The sequence below is a fragment of the Chiloscyllium plagiosum genome, unplaced genomic scaffold, assembly GCF_037043375.1.
Source record: "Chiloscyllium plagiosum isolate Xiang-an unplaced genomic scaffold, Cpla_swu_hap1 HiC_scaffold_50, whole genome shotgun sequence".
NCBI classification, from domain to species: domain Eukaryota; kingdom Metazoa; phylum Chordata; class Chondrichthyes; order Orectolobiformes; family Hemiscylliidae; genus Chiloscyllium; species Chiloscyllium plagiosum.
In genome coordinates, this window is record NW_028270188.1 from 35,983,859 (window position 1) to 36,002,765 (window position 18,907).

Here is an 18,907-nt window from a genome sequence, read left to right on the forward strand (position 1 = left end):
GCAGCACTCCCTCAGTACTGACCCTCTGACAGTGCAGCACTCCCTCAGTACTGACCCTCTTTTCTTCTATTTCATAGAGTCTTGTGGAAATTTGGAGACATTGGGTCTGCAGATTCTGAGGAAGCCTGAGAGAGACACACAAACCAAGGCCTGTCTGAAACTCTCTGTAATAGACTATTCAGAGGCACAGAGTCACAGAGGTGCACAGCTTGGAACCAGTCCCTCCTGTCCAACTCGTCCATCCCCACCTGATATTCTCATCTCATTTCATTCCATTAGCTAGCACTTGGCTGATATCCCTCTAAACCCTTCCTATTCACATACTCATCCTGATGCCTTTTAAATGTAGCAATTGTACCAGCCCCATCACTTCCTCTGGCAGCTACCTGCATGCCCTTGAATAAGTGCTCAAACATTCATACTGTCGATACATACTCTCATAAACACCAACCTACGAAAGCTATCATTGTCATTTTCAACCCACCCTTAGCTTCTTCATTACGCTGATTTCAACACAGGGAAAGAAACAGAGTTAGTGACCATCCACCGTAACCCTGTTATAAAACGTATTTTCACATGTGGCTTGTATGTGATTCCCACACCCTCTAATAGTTGTCTGGAAGGTGGGGGTGAGCTGTACTCTCCTGCTGCAGTCCTTGGGTGTCCCCCAGTGATGTTAGGGAGGGAGCTCCAGGATTTTGACCTGAACCATGTAAAGAGCTCTCTTACTGGAGTGCCCTTTTAAAGTTGGGAAGTTAGTACAGACCAGGAGGACCCGAGAGCTGCTGTCTTGTCAGAGAGAGAGGCCTGGTGGGTGCTGCTGTCTTGTCAGAGAGAGAGGCCTGGTGGGTGCTGCTGTCTTGTCAGAGAGAGAGGCCTGGTGGGTGCTGCTGTCTTGTCAGAGAGAGAGGCCTGGTGGGTCACACACCTCAGGTGAGGGGCGATATTGAGAAGCTGGGGCCTTCATGGTAATTTCAGACATGATAGAGATTGAGCCAACAATGTTGGCATCACGAACCTGTTAGCTGTGGGACGTGATCCTCCTTTGTAGCAGAGGGATTCAATCCCTTTAATCGACCAAGCTTGAGAATTCAACCCTAAAATTAATCTGTACGGCCACGCTGGAGACCTGAACCATCAATACAGAGATTGCTGAAGAAACTTAGCATGTCCGGCAGCATCTCTGAAGGGAGAGGGAGAAAGAGACAGAGAGAGAGTTCACCTTTCAATCCAGTGATTTCTGCGGGAAGGTTCCATCAGAACAGACCGGGTTGAGGAAGGGTCACTTGAAATGTGAATTGTTCCTCTCTCTCTTCACCATTGCTACCTGCTGAATTCTGCTGAATATCCCCAGCCATCTGTTTGATTGAGAATTTGACCTGATCCAAGCGTCACTGAGTCATTCAGTCTGTGTTCAATGCCCTGAGGCTGCTTCTGCTGAAAGTTGACAAACAGGTTTGAGGCTTTGTAAGGTATTGTATTCGGAGTGCGGGCTACATGGAAGAACAGATACAGAACACAGGCACTTCACAGAGATCCTTCTCAATGTAACTTTGTGATGTTCATTCAGAAGGAATAGCTCAGACCTAACATTTCAATTAATCAGCCAAGGGGAGTATATATGTCATTGCAAAGACTTGTTGTAAAGACTGTACCGAACCGAACTTTAGTGACTATGTTTGAACGTAAAGTTTTTTTTGTGAATAAAGTATCTTTTTGAAATTGATATAAATATTTTTTCGAGGGGGACCAAGCATCTTGAGCTTGTGGAGGCATTGCCCTTGTCCCTAGTCTTTCTTAAATAAACGCTAGACAAGTTCGATACTCCCCGGGTATAGACATCAAACGGTCATCAACGGGGAGGAGATGGTGCGATGGTCACCGGGGGCTAAGTGCTGCCTCACCCCACCCGGGTTCGATTCCAGCCTCGGGCGACTGTCTGTGTGGAGTTGGCACATTCTCCCCGTGTCAGCCTCCGGGTGCTCCAGTTCCCACCCACTGTCCAAAGATGTGCAGGCTGGGTGGGTTAGCCAGAGGAAATGAAGGGATCCAGAGATGGTGGGGGGGCGGGAGGATGGGCTGTTCTGCCGAGGGTCAGTGTGAACCTGATAGGCCGAATGACCTGCTTCCACATCTTAGGGATTGTATGATCAATCCAGAGACTCAAATACTGTTCTGGGCCCTGGGCTCCAATCTTGGAGGTGGCTGTGGGTCACCACAGTGAGAACAGATTTGGGGATGAACACGGTCCAAGGGGGCAACAGGTTTCCTTTCTGAGGTGTTGAAGGCATGAATGTTCTGTCGAGGTGCTTTGGGGATAAACATACTGAGGGGATGGTTTCTAAGGTATTGAGGGAGCACTATCTGTCAGTACAGGGTGCAGATGGTCGAAAGGTACAGATACACTTCATAGAACATAGAACATAGAACATAGAACAGTACAGCACAGAACAGGCCCTTCAGCCCTTGATGCTGTGCCGACCATCGATCCTCATGTAAGGGAAACCTAAAGTATGAAGCCTCAAATTTCTGTGACCATATGCATGTCCAGCAGTCACTTAAATATCCCCAATGACCTCGCTTCCACAACTGCTGCTGGCAACGCATTCCATGCTCTCGCAACTCTCTGCTTAAAGAACCCACCTCTGACATCCCCTCTATACTTTCCTGCAAACAGCTTAAAACTATGACCTCTCGTGTTAGCACTTTCTGCCCTGGGAAAAGATTTCTGGCTATCAACTCTATCTATGCCTCTCATTATCTTGTATACCTCAATTAGGTCCCCTGTCTTCCTTCTTTTTTCCACTGAAAGAAGTCCGAGATCAGTCAACCTCTCTTTGTTAGATAAGCCCTCCATTCCAGGCAGCATTCTGGTAAACCTCCTCTGAACCCTCTCCATAGCATCCACATCTTTTCTATAATAGGGCGACCAGAACTGGACACAGTATTCCAAGTGCGTTCTAACCAAAGTTTTACAGAGCTGTATCAAGATCTCACGAATCTGAAACACAATCCCCCTGTTGATGAAAGCCAAAACACCATATGCTTTCTTAACATCCCTGTCCACTTGGGTAGCCATTTTAAGGGATCTATGTACCTGCACCCCAAGATCCCTCTGTTCCGTCACACTGCCAAGAATCCTGTCTTTAATCCTGTACTCAGTTTTCAAATTTGACCTTCCAAAATGCATCACCTCCATTTATTCAGGTTGAACTCCATCTGCCACCTCTCAGCCCATCTCTGCATCCTGTCAATGTCCCGCTGCAGCATACAATAACCCTCTTTCCTGTCAATGACACGTCCAAACTTTGTGTTGTCTGCAAACTTGCTGACCCCTCCTTCAATCCCCTCATCCAAGTCATTAATAAAAATTACAAACAGTAGAGGCCCAAGGACAGAGCCCTGTGGAACACCAGTCACCACTGACTTCCAGGCAGAATATTTTCCTTCTACTACCACTCGCTGTCTTCTGTCGACCAGCCAATTCTGTATCCAGACAGCTAAGTTTCCCGGTATCCCATTCCTCCTGACCTTCTGAATGAACCTACCATGGGGAACCTTATCAAATGCCTTACTGAAGTCCATATACACCACATCCACAGCTCGACCCTCATCAACTTGCCTAGTAACGTCCTCAAAGCACTCAGTAAGGTTTGTGAGGCATGACCTGCCCCTCACAAAGCCGTGTTGATTGCATTAAATCAAGCCATGCTCTTCCAGATGCTCATAAATCCTGTCCCTTAGAATCCTTTCTAACTCCTTACAGACGACAGACGTGAGAGTGTCTGGTCTGTAATTGCTGGGGATTTCCCTATTTCCTTTCTTGAAGAGAGGAATTATATTTGCATCCCTCCAGTCCTCAGGTACGACCCCAATGGAGAGCGAGGATGTAAGGATCTTCGCAAGCAGCGAAGCAATCACATTTCTCACTTCCCAAAGCAGCCGAGGACAAATCTGGTCTGGCCCTGGCGACTTGTCAATCTTAATGTTTGTCAAAATGTTCAGCACATCAGCTTCCTCAATCTCTATCTGTTCCAGCATGCTTACCTGCTCCTCAATGGTTTCATTCACTACAAGGTCCTTTTCTTTAGTAAAGACAGAAGCAAAAAACTCATTTAGGGGGTTCCCCTGCCTCCTCAGACTCGACACACAAGTTCCCCATGCTATCCCTGAGCGGCCCTACTCTTTCTTTGATCATTGTCTTACTCCTCACATCCGTGTAAAATGTCTTTGGATTCTCCCTAATCCTTCCTGTCAAGCCTTTTTCCTGCCCCCTCCTGGTTCTCCTCAGGCCATTATTGAGCTCCTTCCTCGCCTGCCTGTAATCCTCTAGAGCTGACCAAGACCCTTCCTTCCTCCACCTTACGTAAGCTGCCTTCTTTCTTTCGAAAAGAAGATCCTCCGCTCTCGACATTTAATGTTCCTTTATCTTGCCCCTTCTTGCCTGTCTCAGGAGAACATATTTATGCATCACTCGCAACAACTGTTCCTTAAACCGTCTCACATGTCTGTCGTGGCCTTTCCATGGAATAATTGCGCCCAGTCCATGGTTCCCAACTCACGTCTGATAGTATCATAGTTTCCTTTTCCCCAATTAAATATCCTCCCATTGTGCCTGTTTCTCTCCTTCTCCATGGCTTTTTAGAATGTGAGGCAGTTGTGGTCACTATCACCAAAATGCTCTCCCTCCGCAAGATCTGACACCTGCCCCAGCTCATTGCCGAGCACCAAAAGCAAAATGGCCTCTCCCCTCGTTGGCCGCTTCAAGGTGCTGAGTTAGGAAACCCTCCTGAACACACTTTAGAAAACCATCTGCTCGAAGGAGGTGCCAATCTATATTGAGAAAGTTAAAGTCACCCATTACAACAACCCTATTACATTCACTCTTTACCAAAATCTGCTGACCTATGCTTCCTTCAATCTCCCTGTGCTGTTGGGGGGGGGGGGGGGGGGGGCTGTAGTAAACCCCTAATGAGGTGACTGCTCCCTTACTGATCCTAATTTCCACCCATACTGACTCAGTAGGCAGACCCTCCTCGACAATGGTAACTTCTGTAGCTGTGATACCCTCTCCGATTTCCTTTCTGAATTCATTGCATGTGGTGTCCCTCAAGGGTTGGCCAGCACGGTGGCTCAATAGTTGGCACTGCTGCCTCACAGCATCTGAGACCTAGGTTCGATTCCAGACTCGGGCGATTGTGTGGAGTTTGCACATTCTCCCCGTGTCTGCGTGGGTTTCCTCCGGGTGCTCCGGTTTCTTCCCACAGTCCAAAGATATGCAGGTTAGGTGAAATGGCCATGCTAAATTACCTGTAGTGTTAGGTGTATTAATCAGTGGTAAACGTAGGGGAATGGGTCTGGATGGGTTCCTCTTCGGAGGGTCGATGTGGACTTGTTGGACGAAGGGACTGTTTCCACACTGTAGGGAATCTAAGGATCTATCCTTGGGCCCTCCTTTTTCTCACTGCCATATTGCCAGGAGGTGACATTGTCCAAAAGCACTGTGTTAGGTTTCACATGTAAACTGACACTGCCCAAGTCCCTCTCCCATCATCTGTCTTCATTACTCCACTGTTACTCAGTTATCAAACTGCTTACCACGCTCCCACTACTCGATTAGCTGCAATTTTCTCCAGTGAAACATTGTAATGGTTAAAACCATTGCCTTCAGTTGCTATTACAAATTCCTTTCCCTTGCTGCTGAGCCCCTCCCTCCCACTGGGAAATATCTGAGGTACACTACATTCTTCACAATACTGCTGTTATATCTGACCCCAAGGTGACCTTCTGATCAGACATCCACACAATCCCAAACACCAGGAATTCCATTCTGTTAAACGTTCCTTGTCTCCCCCTCACCCCAGCTCCATTGTTACTGAAACCCCTTACCCGTGTCGGTGTTGCCTTAAACTTGACGATTCTGAAGCCGAACCCTTGATTCCGTGACTGACCCAGAATCTGCTGCTTCCTGTGTTTCCTGCACAATTACCCCTGGTCCCTTTGTGGTGCAGCTTTCTACAGTTTCCACCATTTAAATAGCACTATTCTTTTATTTCTCCTCCAAAATGACCAACTTCCCATTTTCCCAAATTATACTCCATCTGGCAACTTGTTGCCCCCTTCTCCTGTGCATCTCTCTCACTTCACAATCCTCTTAGACCTTTACAGTTATGCCTTTTCTGACAGATATCCCCACACCCCCCCCCCCCCCCCCCCCCCAATTCTTCTAACCGTTTACTGGGAATCCTGGGCAGTGGGAAGCGTGCAGTGTTGCTCTGTTTTCCGTGAGACTCTATGGGATGACTGGAAGTAGCTTGCTGTCCATTGGTTAGAATGGAGACAACTTGCCCATCGAGCTGCATGAGCCTTTCACCCCCCATGTCTTATTGATGAGGCACAGCGGCAACACGGAAGGAAAGAAAAGGAAGGAAATCCTGCTCTCCACATCTCACTGACTCTTGGGTCATTCTGTCCCATCTATGAAAGATCTGCCCTGTTCAGTCACATGAAGTCCCAAGGTGGAAACTCCTAGAAACCCACATAGATTTCCCCCTGAACTAACTGCTGACCTCCACAAGGGGTAATGTGTCCAGTCATCCTGGGCCAGGAGGAGGGGATGGTGTGAGTTTCTAACCTGAACTGACAGTGACGGATTTTATAACTTGGATGAGAGGATACTACAGGTGGGTATTCAGATGGTAATCTCAGTAACTGTAACGCCAAACTCTTACTCAATTCATCAGGACCTGGATATTCACATTGTGCGTGAACATTGTGTTCCAGCTCAATCCCATTTACTGCATAAAAGTTCTCCTTTCAATCATCCCATTCTCTCAATAGTTCTCCCCACACCTTCAATGTGTCCTGTAATCCTTGTATAATGAGCTGATGGGTGTCAGGTTTATTATTATAACGGGTAACGTTTGTAAACCCCTCTGTCACAGCTCCCCAAATTTCCTTTGCTACAAGGAGAGCAATCTCAGTTTCTCCAAACCCCTGATTCCCCAATATCTGTTTGCTCTCTATAAGGTACACATCAGGGTTGTGCTGGAACATTCCCCATTTGCCTACATCAGTTAACCACCCCCCCCCCCCCCACCCAGCAATGTTAAAGAACGGGAACATCCTCCAGGACAAAGCACTGTGCCTGAGTGGTGTCCCATCCACCACCTTCAGCATTCCCTCTCTCCACCCCCGAGGTACAGTGACATCACTATGTAAGAGGCAAAGTCAGTAATGTCCTACCAGACCATAGGGCTGCTCTCTCATTAGGGAGAGATGACTGGTGGTGGTTTAACCTGAAGGTTACCCCAGCCCAGGCAAGGGAAGAGGTTGAGAAGGAGAGCCCACCTATTGTAGATCGATATTATCTACCCAATGTATCAGCAACAACTATATTATACCAATGAATAATGTAAAATAATATCCAAAACATGCTGATACAATCCCCCATTCCTTGAACCATCCTGGTAAATCCCCCCTGTGCCCCCTCTCAGGGACCCTGCCATCCTTCCCAATGTGTGGGCGATCTCTGGTTTGCACAGACCCAGCTGCTCTGTGTTCCTGTGGGTGATGCCATCATCGAGCACCAGTTGCACTAAACCTGGGTCTGTGAGTGTGGGAGACACAGAATTCCCAACAGAATTTAAGACACATTTCGGTGCACACTGTGATACCAAGACAGATGGTGCGAATGACAGTGTATTGGAAAATGGATCAGGATAGTTTGGTTATAGTTTTCTTTACTGGCACAGACTCAATGGCCCACAGAGCCTTTTTCTGTGCTGCAAACCTCAACAAACTTAATATAGGAATATGACCGGCCACCTTTGAAACCAGGTCAGAAAAAATGATAGTAGAATAGATGACACATGATTGGTCAATGTGTTTGGGAGGAAAGTGAGATGGAGCGGTTTAGGGGGAAATTCTGGAGCTCGATGCAGGAATCTGAAAGAGCCATCATCAAGTGAGAAATAAAAATGGGGTATCCTCAAGGCTGGAATCAAAGAAAGGCACATATAGCACAACTTTCAGAGACTGGAGGGGATTAGAGTTAGGGAGGGGTCTGAGGCTGGAGAGGAATTATTAGAGATAAGGAAGATGTTCGCCGAGCTGGGAATTTGTCTTGCAGACGTTTCGTCCCCTGTCTAGGTGACATCCTCAGTGCTTGGGAGCCTCCTGTGAAGCGCTTCTGTGATTTTTCCTCCGGCATTTATTGTGGCCTGTCCCAACCGCTTCCGGTTGTCAGTTCCTGAACCACTATAAATGTCGGAGGAAACATCACAGAAGGGCTTCACAGGAGGCTCCCAAGCCATGACGATGTCACCTAGACAGGGGACAAAACATCTGCAACACAAATTCCCAGCTCGGCGAACAGAACCACAACAAAGAGCACCCGAGCTACATATCTTCTCACAAACTTGGAAGATAAGGAAGAGTTGTGAGGCTGGGTGAGGTGACAGAGATAGTGAGAGATGTGAAGAGGGAGGAATGCAGAGATAGCAAGAATTAGAGTCGTAATGTTATGTAGCATGGAAACAGACCCTGTGATCCAATCAATCCATGTCAAACATAATTCCAAACTGAGGTAATCTCACCTGCCTCCCCTTGGTCCACACGTATCCAAACATTTCCTATGAGGTACCTGTCCAAATGGGTTTCCCGTAGAGTCACTGTGGTGTGGAAACTGGCCATTTAGTGTCAGAGTCATTGAGATGTACAACATGGAAACAGACCCTTCCATCCAACCCATCCATGCTGACCAGATATCCCAACCCAATCTAGTCCCACCCGCCAGCACCCAGCCCATATCCCTCCAAACCCTTCCTATTCATATATCCATCCAAATGCCTCCTAAATGTTGCAATTGTACCTGCCTCTACCACTTCCTCTGGCAGCTCATTCCATACACGTACCACCCTCTGTGTGAAACAGTTGCCCCTTCAGTCTCTTTTATATCTTTACCCTGTCACCCTAAACCTATGCCCTCTGGTTCTGGACTAGCCTCTGGAAGACTGGTGCCCTTATTTGAGAAAGGCGGTAAGGAAAAGTCAGCAAACTATAGACCGGTGAGCCTGAAGTCAGTAGAAGGCAAGTTGTTGGAAGGGCTTATAAGGGGCAGGGTTTACATGCAATTGGAAAGACAAGATTGATTAGGGATAGTCAGCATGGCTTTGTGCATGGAAATCACTAACTTGGACTTCAGAAAGACGGTCAGCAAGAGTCCACATAACATACAGGTATAAAAGTCCATCACCATAGAATACAAGGAGATGGGGAGATTTGGATACAAAATTGGCTGGAAGGTCATAGAGTCATAGAGATATACAGCACAGAAACAGACCCTTCGGTCCAACCCGTCCATGCTGACCAGGTATCCCAACCCATTCTAGTCCCACCTGCCAGCACCTGGCCCATATTCCTCTAAACCCTTCCAAATCATGTTCCCACCGACAGAGGAACCTCAATTATGTGAACGAGTTGGGTGGGCACTAATTCATTCGGACAATCAATGATTCGGTGAATCGATTAAATGCCTTTCCTCTGGGGCTCGGAGTTTTCAAATCTGCTCCCCATTCAGGAGACTGCAACAGCACACAGCACGAATGCCCACCCGCACACCGTTCCCAGCCTGACCCTCACTCCGTCCCACACACCGCCCCCAGCCTGACCCTCACTGCTGTCCACACACCGCCCCCAGCCTGACCCTCACTGCCTCCCACACACCGCCCCCAGCCTGCCCCGCACTGCCGCCCACACTCCAACACCAGCCTGACCCTCATCGCTGTCTAATAGCGCCCCCAGCCTGACCCTCACCGCTGTCCATCACCGCCCCCAGCTTGACCCTCTCTGCCGGCCACACACCAACCCCAGCCTGACCCTCATCGTCGTCCAACACCGCTCCCAGGCTGACACTCACTGCCAACCACATACCGCCTCCAGCCTGACCCTCACTGCCACCCCCACATTGCCCCACAGCCTGACACTCACTGCCATCCACTCACCACCCCCTGACTGACCCTCACTGCCGCTTACACAACACCCCCAGCCTGACCCTCAGCATTGTCAAAAACTACTCCCAGCCTGACCCTCAACGCTGCCCACACACTGCCCCCAGCCTGACCCTAACCGCCGTCCACACACCGTTCCCAACCCGACCTTCTCCGCCATCCACACACCAACCCAGCCTGACCCTCACTGCCATCCACACACTGACCCAACCTGACCCTTACCACCATCTGCACACCACCTCAGTCTGACTCTCACCAGAATCCAAACTGCCCCAAGCCTGACCCTAACCGCCGTCCACACACCGCCCCCAACCCGACCTTCTCCACCATCCACACATCGCCCCAGCCTGGCCTTCACCAGCATCCACACACCACCCCCAGCCTGGCCTTCACCGGCATCCACACACCACCCCCAGCCTGAACCTCACTGCCATCCACACACTGACCCAGCCTGACCCTTACTGCCATCAACACAATGCCCCCAGACTGACCCTCAGCGCCATCCACACACCGCCGCAGACTGATCTTCACTGCTGCCCATACAATGCCCCCAAGACTGACCCTCAGCGCCATCCATACACCGCCCACAGCCTGACTCTCAGCGCCGTCCACACACTGCCCCCAGCCTGACACTCACCACCGTCCACACACTGCCCCCAGCCTGACCCTCACTGCTGTCCACACATCGCCCCCAGCCTGACCTTCACCGGCATCCACACACCACCCCAAGCCTCACCCTCACTGCCATCCACACACCGACCCAGCCTGAACCTTACTGCCATCCACACACCGACCCAGACTGATCTTAACTGCCGCCCATACAATGCCCCCAAGACTGATCCTCAGCGCCATCCATACACCGCCCCCAGCCTGACCCTCACCACCTTCCAAAGACCGCCCCCAGGCTGGCCCTCACTGATGCCCACACTCCGCCCTCAACCTGACCCTTACTGCTACCCACAAATCACCCCATCCTGACTCTCACTGCCGTCCAACACTGCCCCCCGCCTGACCCTCACTGCCGCTCACACACAACCAACAGCCTGACTCTCACCACCATCCACATAGTGCCCCCAGCCTGACACTCACCACTGTCCACACACCGACCCCAGCCTGACCCTCACCACCTTCCAAAGACCGCCCCCAGGCTGGCCCTCACTGCCGTCCACACGCTGCCCTTAGCCTTACCCTCACCAATGTCCAACAGCGACCCCAGCCAGACCCTCACTGCCATCCACACACCACCCCCCAGCCTGACCCTCACCGCCCCGGACTCACTGCCCCCAGCCTGTCCCTCACCGCCCCCAGCTTGTCCTTACTGCCCCCAGCCTGACCTTACCGCCCCATCCTGACCCTCACCGCCGTCCAACATTGCCCCCAGCCTGACCCTCACCGCCGTTCAACACCACCCCCAGCCTGACCCTCACTGCCGCCCACACACCACCCCCAGCCTGACCCTCACCACCATTCAACACCACCCCCAGACAGACTCTCACTGCCGCCCACACACCTCCCCCAGCCTGACCCACAACGCTGTCCAACACCACCCCCAGCCTGACCCTCACTGCCACCCACACACCACCCCCAGCCTGACCTTCACCGTCATCCAACATCGCTCCCAACCTGACCCTCAATGTCGCCCACACATTGCCCCACAGCCTGACACTCACCGCCGCCCACACACCACCCCCAGCCTGACCCTCACCGCCATCCAACACCACCCCCAGCCTGACCCTCACTGCCACCCACACACCACCCCCAGCCTGACCTTCACTGTCATCCAACATCGCTCCCAACCTGACCCTCAATGTCGCCCACACATTGCCCCACAGCCTGACACTCACCGCCGCCCACACACCACCCCCAGCCTGACCCTCACCGCCGTCCAACACCACCCCCAGCCTGACCCTCACTGCCACCCACACACCACCCCTTGCCTGACCTTCAACGTCATCCAACATCGCTCCCAACCTGACCCTCAATATCGCCCACACATTGCCCCACAGCCTGACACTCACCGCCGTCCACTCACCGCCCCCAACCTGACCCTCAGTGCCATCCGCACACTGGCCCCAGGCTGACCCTCACTGCCACCCACACACCACCCCCAGACTGACCCTCAATGCCATTCACACACCGCCCTCAGCCTGACCCTCACTGCTCCGCCACACCCCACCCCCTAGACTGACCCTCACCACCCCGGACGCACTGCCCCCAGCCGGACCCTCACTGCACCCAGCCTGACCTTACGGCCCCCAGCCTGACCCTGACCGCTGTCCCTGTGAGGGACCCTGTGAGGGTCAGGCTGGGCATGGAGTGTAGATGGTGGCGAGGGTCAGGCTGGGGGTGATGTGTGGATGGCAGAAAGGATCAGACTGGAGACAGTATTTGCGTGGTGGTGAGGGTCAGACTGAGGACCGTGTGTGGGCGACAGCGAGGGTCAGACTGGGGGCTGTGTGTGGATGGCACTGAGGGTCAGTCTAGGGGTGGTGTGTGGGTGGCAGCGATGGTAATGCTTGGGGTAGTGTGTAGACTGTGGGGAGGGTCAAGCTAGGGGCTGTGTGTAGACAGCGCTGAGGGTCAGGTTGAGGGCGGTGTGTGAGCGGCAGTGAGGACCAGGCTGGGGGCGGAGTGTGGATGGTGGTGAGGATCAGGCTGGTGGCGGTATATGGATGGCGCTGAGGGTCGGGCTGGGGGTGGTGTGTGGGCGGTAGTGGGGGTCAGGCTTGGGTGGTGTTGAATGGTGGTGAGGGACAGATTGGTGGCAATGTTGGACAGTGGTGAGGGTCAGGCTGGGGGAGGTAAGGTCAGGCTGGGTGTGCTAGGGTCCGGCTGGGGGCAGTACGTCCGGAGCGGTGAGGGTCAGGCTGTGGGGTGGGGTGTGGCAGAGCAGTGAGGGTCTGGCTGGGGGCGGTGTGTGGCCGATAGTGAGGGTAGTTTGGGGGCGATGTGTGGGCGGCAGTGAGGGTCAGGCTGGGGGCGATGTGTGAATGACATTCAGGGTCAGTCTGGGGGTGGTGTGTGGGCGGCAGTGAGGGTCAGGCTGGGGGCGGTGTGTGAATGACATTCAGGGTCAGTCTGGGGATGGTGTGTGGGTGGCAGTGAGGGTCAGCCTGGGGGCAGTGTGTGAATGGCATTGAGGGTCAGTCTGGGGGTGGTATGTGGGTACTAGTGAGGGCCAGGCTGAGGGCAGTGTTGGACAGCAGTGAGGGTCAGGACGGGGGCGGTGTGTGGGCGTCAGTGAGGGCATGGTTGGGGGCTGTGTGTGGACGGTGCTGAGGGTCAGGCTAGGGGCGGTGAGTGGACGGCAGTGAGGGTCAGGCGGGGGCGGTGTTGGACGGCGCTGAGGGTCAGGCTGGGGGCGGTGTGTGGGCGGCAGTGAGGGTCAGGCTGGGGGTGGTGTTGAACGGCGGTGAGGGACAGGCTGGGGGCAGTAAGGTCAGGCTTGGGGCGGTAAGGTCAGGCTGGGGGCGGTGAGGGTCCAGCTGGGGGCAGTGAGTCGAGGGCGGTGAGGGTCAGGCTGGGGGTAGCGTGTGGATGGTGGTGAGGGTCAGGCTGGGGGCGGTGTGTGGACGGTGGTGAGGGTCGGGCAGGGGGCGGTGTATGGACGGTGGTAAGGGTCAGGCTGGGGGCGGTGTGTGCACGGCAGTGAGGGACAGGCTGCAGTGGTGTGTGGACGGCAGTGAGGTTCAGACTGGGGGTGGAGTGTCAGCAGTGGTGAGTGTCAGGCTGGGGGCAGGGTGTGGACGGTGGTGAGGGTCAGGCTGTGGCTAGTGTGTGGAAGGTGGTGAGTGTCAGGTTGGGGCAGTGTGTGGACGGCGCTGAGAGTCAGGCTGAGGGCAGTGTGTGGATGGTGGTGAGGGTCAGGTTGTTGGCAGTGTGTGGATGGCGCTTAGGGTCAGGATGGGGTGGTTTGTGGGTAGCAGTAAGGGTCAGGCTGAGTGCGGTGTGTGGGCATCAGTGAGGGCCAGCCTGGGGGCGGTCTTTGGAAGGTGGTGAGAGTCAGGCTGGGGGCGGTGTATGGATGGGGCTGAGGGTCAGTCTTGGGGGCATTGTATGGGCGGCAGTGAAGATCAGTCTGGGTCGGTGTGTGGATGGCAGTAAGGGTCAGGCTGGGTCGGTGTGTGGATGGCAGTGAGGGTGAGACTTGGGGTGGTGTGTGGATGCCGGTGAAGGTCAGGCTGGGGCGATGTGTGGATGGCGGCGAAGGTCAGGTTGGGAGTGGTGTGTGGACGGCAGTGAGGGTCAGGCTGGGGGCAGTGTGGATTCTGGTGAGAGTCAGACTGGGGTGGTATGCAGACAGTGGACGGTGGTAAGGGTCCGGCTGGGGCGGTGTGTGGATGGCAGTGAGGGTGAGGCTGGGGGTGGTTTGTGGATGCCGGTGAAGATCAGGCTGGGGCGACGTGTGGATGGCGGCGAAGGTCAGGTTGGGAGCGGTGTGTGGACGGCAGTGAGGGTCAGGCTGGGGGCAGTGTGGATTCTGGTGAGAGTCAGACTGGGGTGGTGCGCGGATGGTGGTAAGGGTCAGGCTGGGTCGGTGAGTGGATGGCAGTGAGGGTCAGGCTGGGCCGGTGTGTGGATGGCAGTGAGGGTCAGGCTGGGGGTGGTGTGTGGATGCCGGTGAAGGTCAGGCTGGGGGCGATGTGTAGACAGCGGAGAAGGTCAGGTTGAGGGTGGTGTGTGGACGGCAGTGAGGGTCAGGCTGGGGGCAATGTGGATTCCGGTGAGAGTGAGACGGGGGTGGTGTGCGGATGCTGGTGATGGTTAGGCGGGGGGGCGGTGAGTGTCAGGGTGTGGAACAATGTGTGGGCAGCATTGAGGGTCAGGCTGGGAGCGGTGTTGAATGATGGTGAGGGTCAGGCTGAGGGCGGTGAGTGGACGGTGGTGAGTGTCAGGCTGTGGGACAATGTGTGGGCAGCGTTGAGGGTCAGGCTGGGAGCGGTGTTCGACAATGCTGAGGGTCAGGCTGGGGGTGTTGTGTGAGCAGCAGTGAGGGTCAGGCTGGGGGTGGTGAGTGGATGGCGGTGAGTGTCAGGCTGTGGGGCAATGTGTGGGTGGCAGTAAGGGTCAGGCTGGAGGCGAAATGTGGTTAGCAGTGAGTGTCAGCCTGGGAGCGGTGTTGGACGACGATGAGGGTCAGGCTGGGATTGGTGTGTGGGCGGCAGTGAGGGTCAAGCTGGGGGCGGTGTGTGGGCGGCAGTGAGGGTCAGGCTGGGAGCGGTGTTGCACGGTGGTAGGGGTCAGGCTGGGGGCCGTGTGTGGGTGGGCATTCGTGCTGTGTGCTGTTGCAGTCTCCTGAATGGGGAGCAGACTTTGAAAACTCCGAGCCCCAGAGGAAAGGCATTTAATCGATTCACCGAATCATTGATTGTCCGAATGAATTAGTGCCCACCCAACTCGTTCACATAATTGAGGTTCCTCTGTCGGTGGGAACATTATTTGGAAGGGTTTAGAGGGATATGGGCCAGATGCTGGCAGGTGGGACTAGAATGGGTTGGGATACCTGGTCAGCATGGACGGGTTGGACCGAAGGGTCTGTTTCTGTGCTGTATATCTCTATGACTCTATGACCTTCCAGCCAATTTTGTAACCAAATCTCCCCATCTCCTTGTATTCTATGGTGATGGACTTTTATACCCGTGTGTTATGTGGACTCTTGCTGACCGTCTTTCTGAAGTCCAAGTTAGTAATTTCCATGCACAAAGCCATGCTGACTATCCCGAATCATTCTTGTCTTTCCAATTACATGTACATCCTACCCCTTATAAGCCCTTCCAACAACTTGCCTTCTACTGACTTCAGGCTCACCGGTCTATAGTTTGCTGAGTTTTCCTTACCGCCTTTCTCAAATAATGGCACCAGTCTTCCAGGATTTGGAGGGATATGGGCCGGGTGCAGGCAGGTGGGACTAGATTGGGTTAGGATATCTGGTCGGAGGAGAAAGTGAGGTCTGCAGATGCTGCAGATCAGAGCTGAAAATGTGTTGCTGGAAAAGCGCAGCAGGTCAGGCAGCATCCAGGGAACAGGAGAATCGACGTTTCGGGCATTAGCCCGAAGAAGGGCTTATGCCCGAAACGTCGATTCTCCTGTTCCCTGAATGCTGCCTGACCTGCTGTGCTTTTCCAGCAACACATTTCCAGCTTAGGATATCTGGTCAGCATGGATGGGTTGGATGGAAGGGTCTGTTTCCATGTTGTACATCTCAATGACTCTGACACTAAATGGCCAGTTTCCACACCACAGTGATTCTACGGGAAACCCATTTGGACAGGTACCTCATAGGAAATGTTTGGATACATGTGGACCAAGGGGAGGCAGGTGAGATTACCTCAGTTTGGAATTATGTTTGACATGGATTGATTGGATCACAGGGTCTGTTTCCATGCTACATAACATTACGACTCTAATTCTTGCTATCTCTGCATTCCTCCCTCTTCACATCTCTCCCTATCTCTGTCACCTCACCCAGCCTCACAACTCTTCCTTATCTTCCAAGTTTGTGAGAAGATTTGTAGCTCGGGTGATCGTTGTTGTGGTTCTGTTCGCCGAGCTGGGAATTGGTGTTGCAGATGTTTTGTCCCCTGTCTAGGTGACATCCTCACTGCTTGGGAGCCTCCTGTGAAGCCCTTCCGGGATGCTTCCTCTGACATTTATAGTGGTTCGGGAACTGACAACCGGAAGCGGCAGGGACAGGCCTCTATAGATGCCGGAGGAAAAATCACAGAAGCGCTTCACAGGAGGCTCCCAAGCACTGAGGATGTCACCTAGACAGGGGACGAAACGTCTGCAAGACAAATTCCCAGCTCGGCGAAATCTTCCTTATCTCTAATAATTCCTCTCCAGCCTCAGACCCCTCCCTAACTCTAATCCCCTCCAGTCTCTGAAAGTTGTGCTATATGTGCCTTTCTTTGATTCCAGCCTTGAGGATACCCCATTTTTATTTCTCACTTGATGATGGCTCTTTCAGATTCCTGCATCGAGCTCCAGAATTTCCCCCTAAACCGCTCCATCTCACTTTCCTCCCAAACACATTGACCAATCATATGTCATCTATTCTACTATCATTTTTTCTGACCTGGTTTCAAAGGTGGCCGGTCATATTCCTATATTAAGTTTGTTGAGGTTTACAGCACAGAAAAAGGCTCGGTGGGCCATTGAGTCTGTGCCAGTAACGAAAACTATAACCAAACTATCCTGATCCATTTTCCAATACACTGTCATTCGCACCATCTGTCTTGGTATCACAGTGTGCACCGAAATGTGTCTTAAATTCTGTTGGGAATTCTGTGTCTCCCACACTCACAGACCCAGGTTTAGTGCAACTGGTGCTCGATGATGGCGTCACCCACAGGAACACAGAGCAGCTGGGTCTGTGCAAACCAGAGATCGCCCACACATTGGGAAGGATGGCAGGGTCCCTGAGAGGGGGCACAGGGGGGATTTACCAGGATGGTTCAAGGAATGGGGGATTGTAGCAGCATGTTTTGGATATTCTTTTACATTATTCATTGGTATGATATAGTTGTTGCTGATACATTGGGTAGATAATATCGATCTACAATAGATGGACTCTCCTTCCCAACCTCTCCCCTTGCCTGGGCTGGGGTAACCTTCAGGTTAAACCACCACCAGTCATCTCTCCCTAATGAGAGAGCAGCCCTATGGTCTGGTAGGACATTACTGACTTTGCCTCTAAACAGTGATGACACTGTACCTCGGGGGTGGGGAGAGGGAATGCTGAGGGTGGTGGATGGGACACCACTCAGGCACAGTGCTTTGTCCTGGAGGATGTTCATGTTCTTTAACATTGCTGGGAGCTGCACTGATGCAGGCAAGTGGACACTGTTCCAACACAATCCTGATGTGTACCTTATAGAGAGCAAACAGACATTGGGAATCAGGGATTTAGGGAAACTGAGATTGTTCTCCTTGTAGCAAAGGAAATTGAGGGGAGCTGTGACAGAGGGGTTTACAAACGTTATTCGTTATAATAAGAAACCTTACACCCATCAGCTCATTATACAAGGATTACAGGACACATTGAAGGTGTGGGGAGAACTATTGAGAGAATGGGATGATTTAAAGGAGAACTTTTATACAGTAAATGGGATTGAGCTGGAACACAATACTCACACACAATGTGAATATCCAGGTCCTGATGAATTGAGTAATGCTGTCAGAGTGTGGCATTACAGTTACTGAGATTACCATCTGAATGCCCACTTGTAATACAAGTTATAAAATCCGTCACTGTCAGTTCAGGTTAGAAACTCGCACCATCCCCTCCTCCTGGGCCTGGATGACTGTACACATTACCCCTTGTGGAGGTCAGTAGTTAGTTCAGGGGGCAATCTATGTGGGTTTCTAGGAGTTTCCACCTTGGGATTTCATGTGACTGAACAGGGCAGATCTTTCATAGAGGAGAAAGTGAGGACTGCAGATGCTGGAGATCAGAGCTGAAAATGTGTTGCTGGAACAGCGCAACAGGTCAGGCAGCATCCATGGAACAGGAGAATCGATGTTTCGGGCATAAGCCCTTCTTCAGGAAGATCTTTCATAGATCCAAGAGTCAGTGAGACGTGGAGAGCAGGATTTCCTTCCTTTTCTTTCCTTCCGTGCTGCCGCTGTGCCTCATCAATAAGACATGGGGAGTGAAATGCTCATGCAGCTCGATGGGCAATGGGCCCATTCTGACCAATGGGCAGCAAGCTCCTCCCAGCCTCCCATGGAGTCTCACGAAAAACAGAGCAACACTGCACGCTTCCCACTGCCCAGGATTCCCAGTAAACGGTTAGAAGAATTGGGGTGGGGGGGGGGGGGGGGGGGGGGTGGGGATATCTGTCAGAAAAGGCATAACTGTAAAGTCCTAAGAGGATTGTGAAGAGAGAGAGATGCAC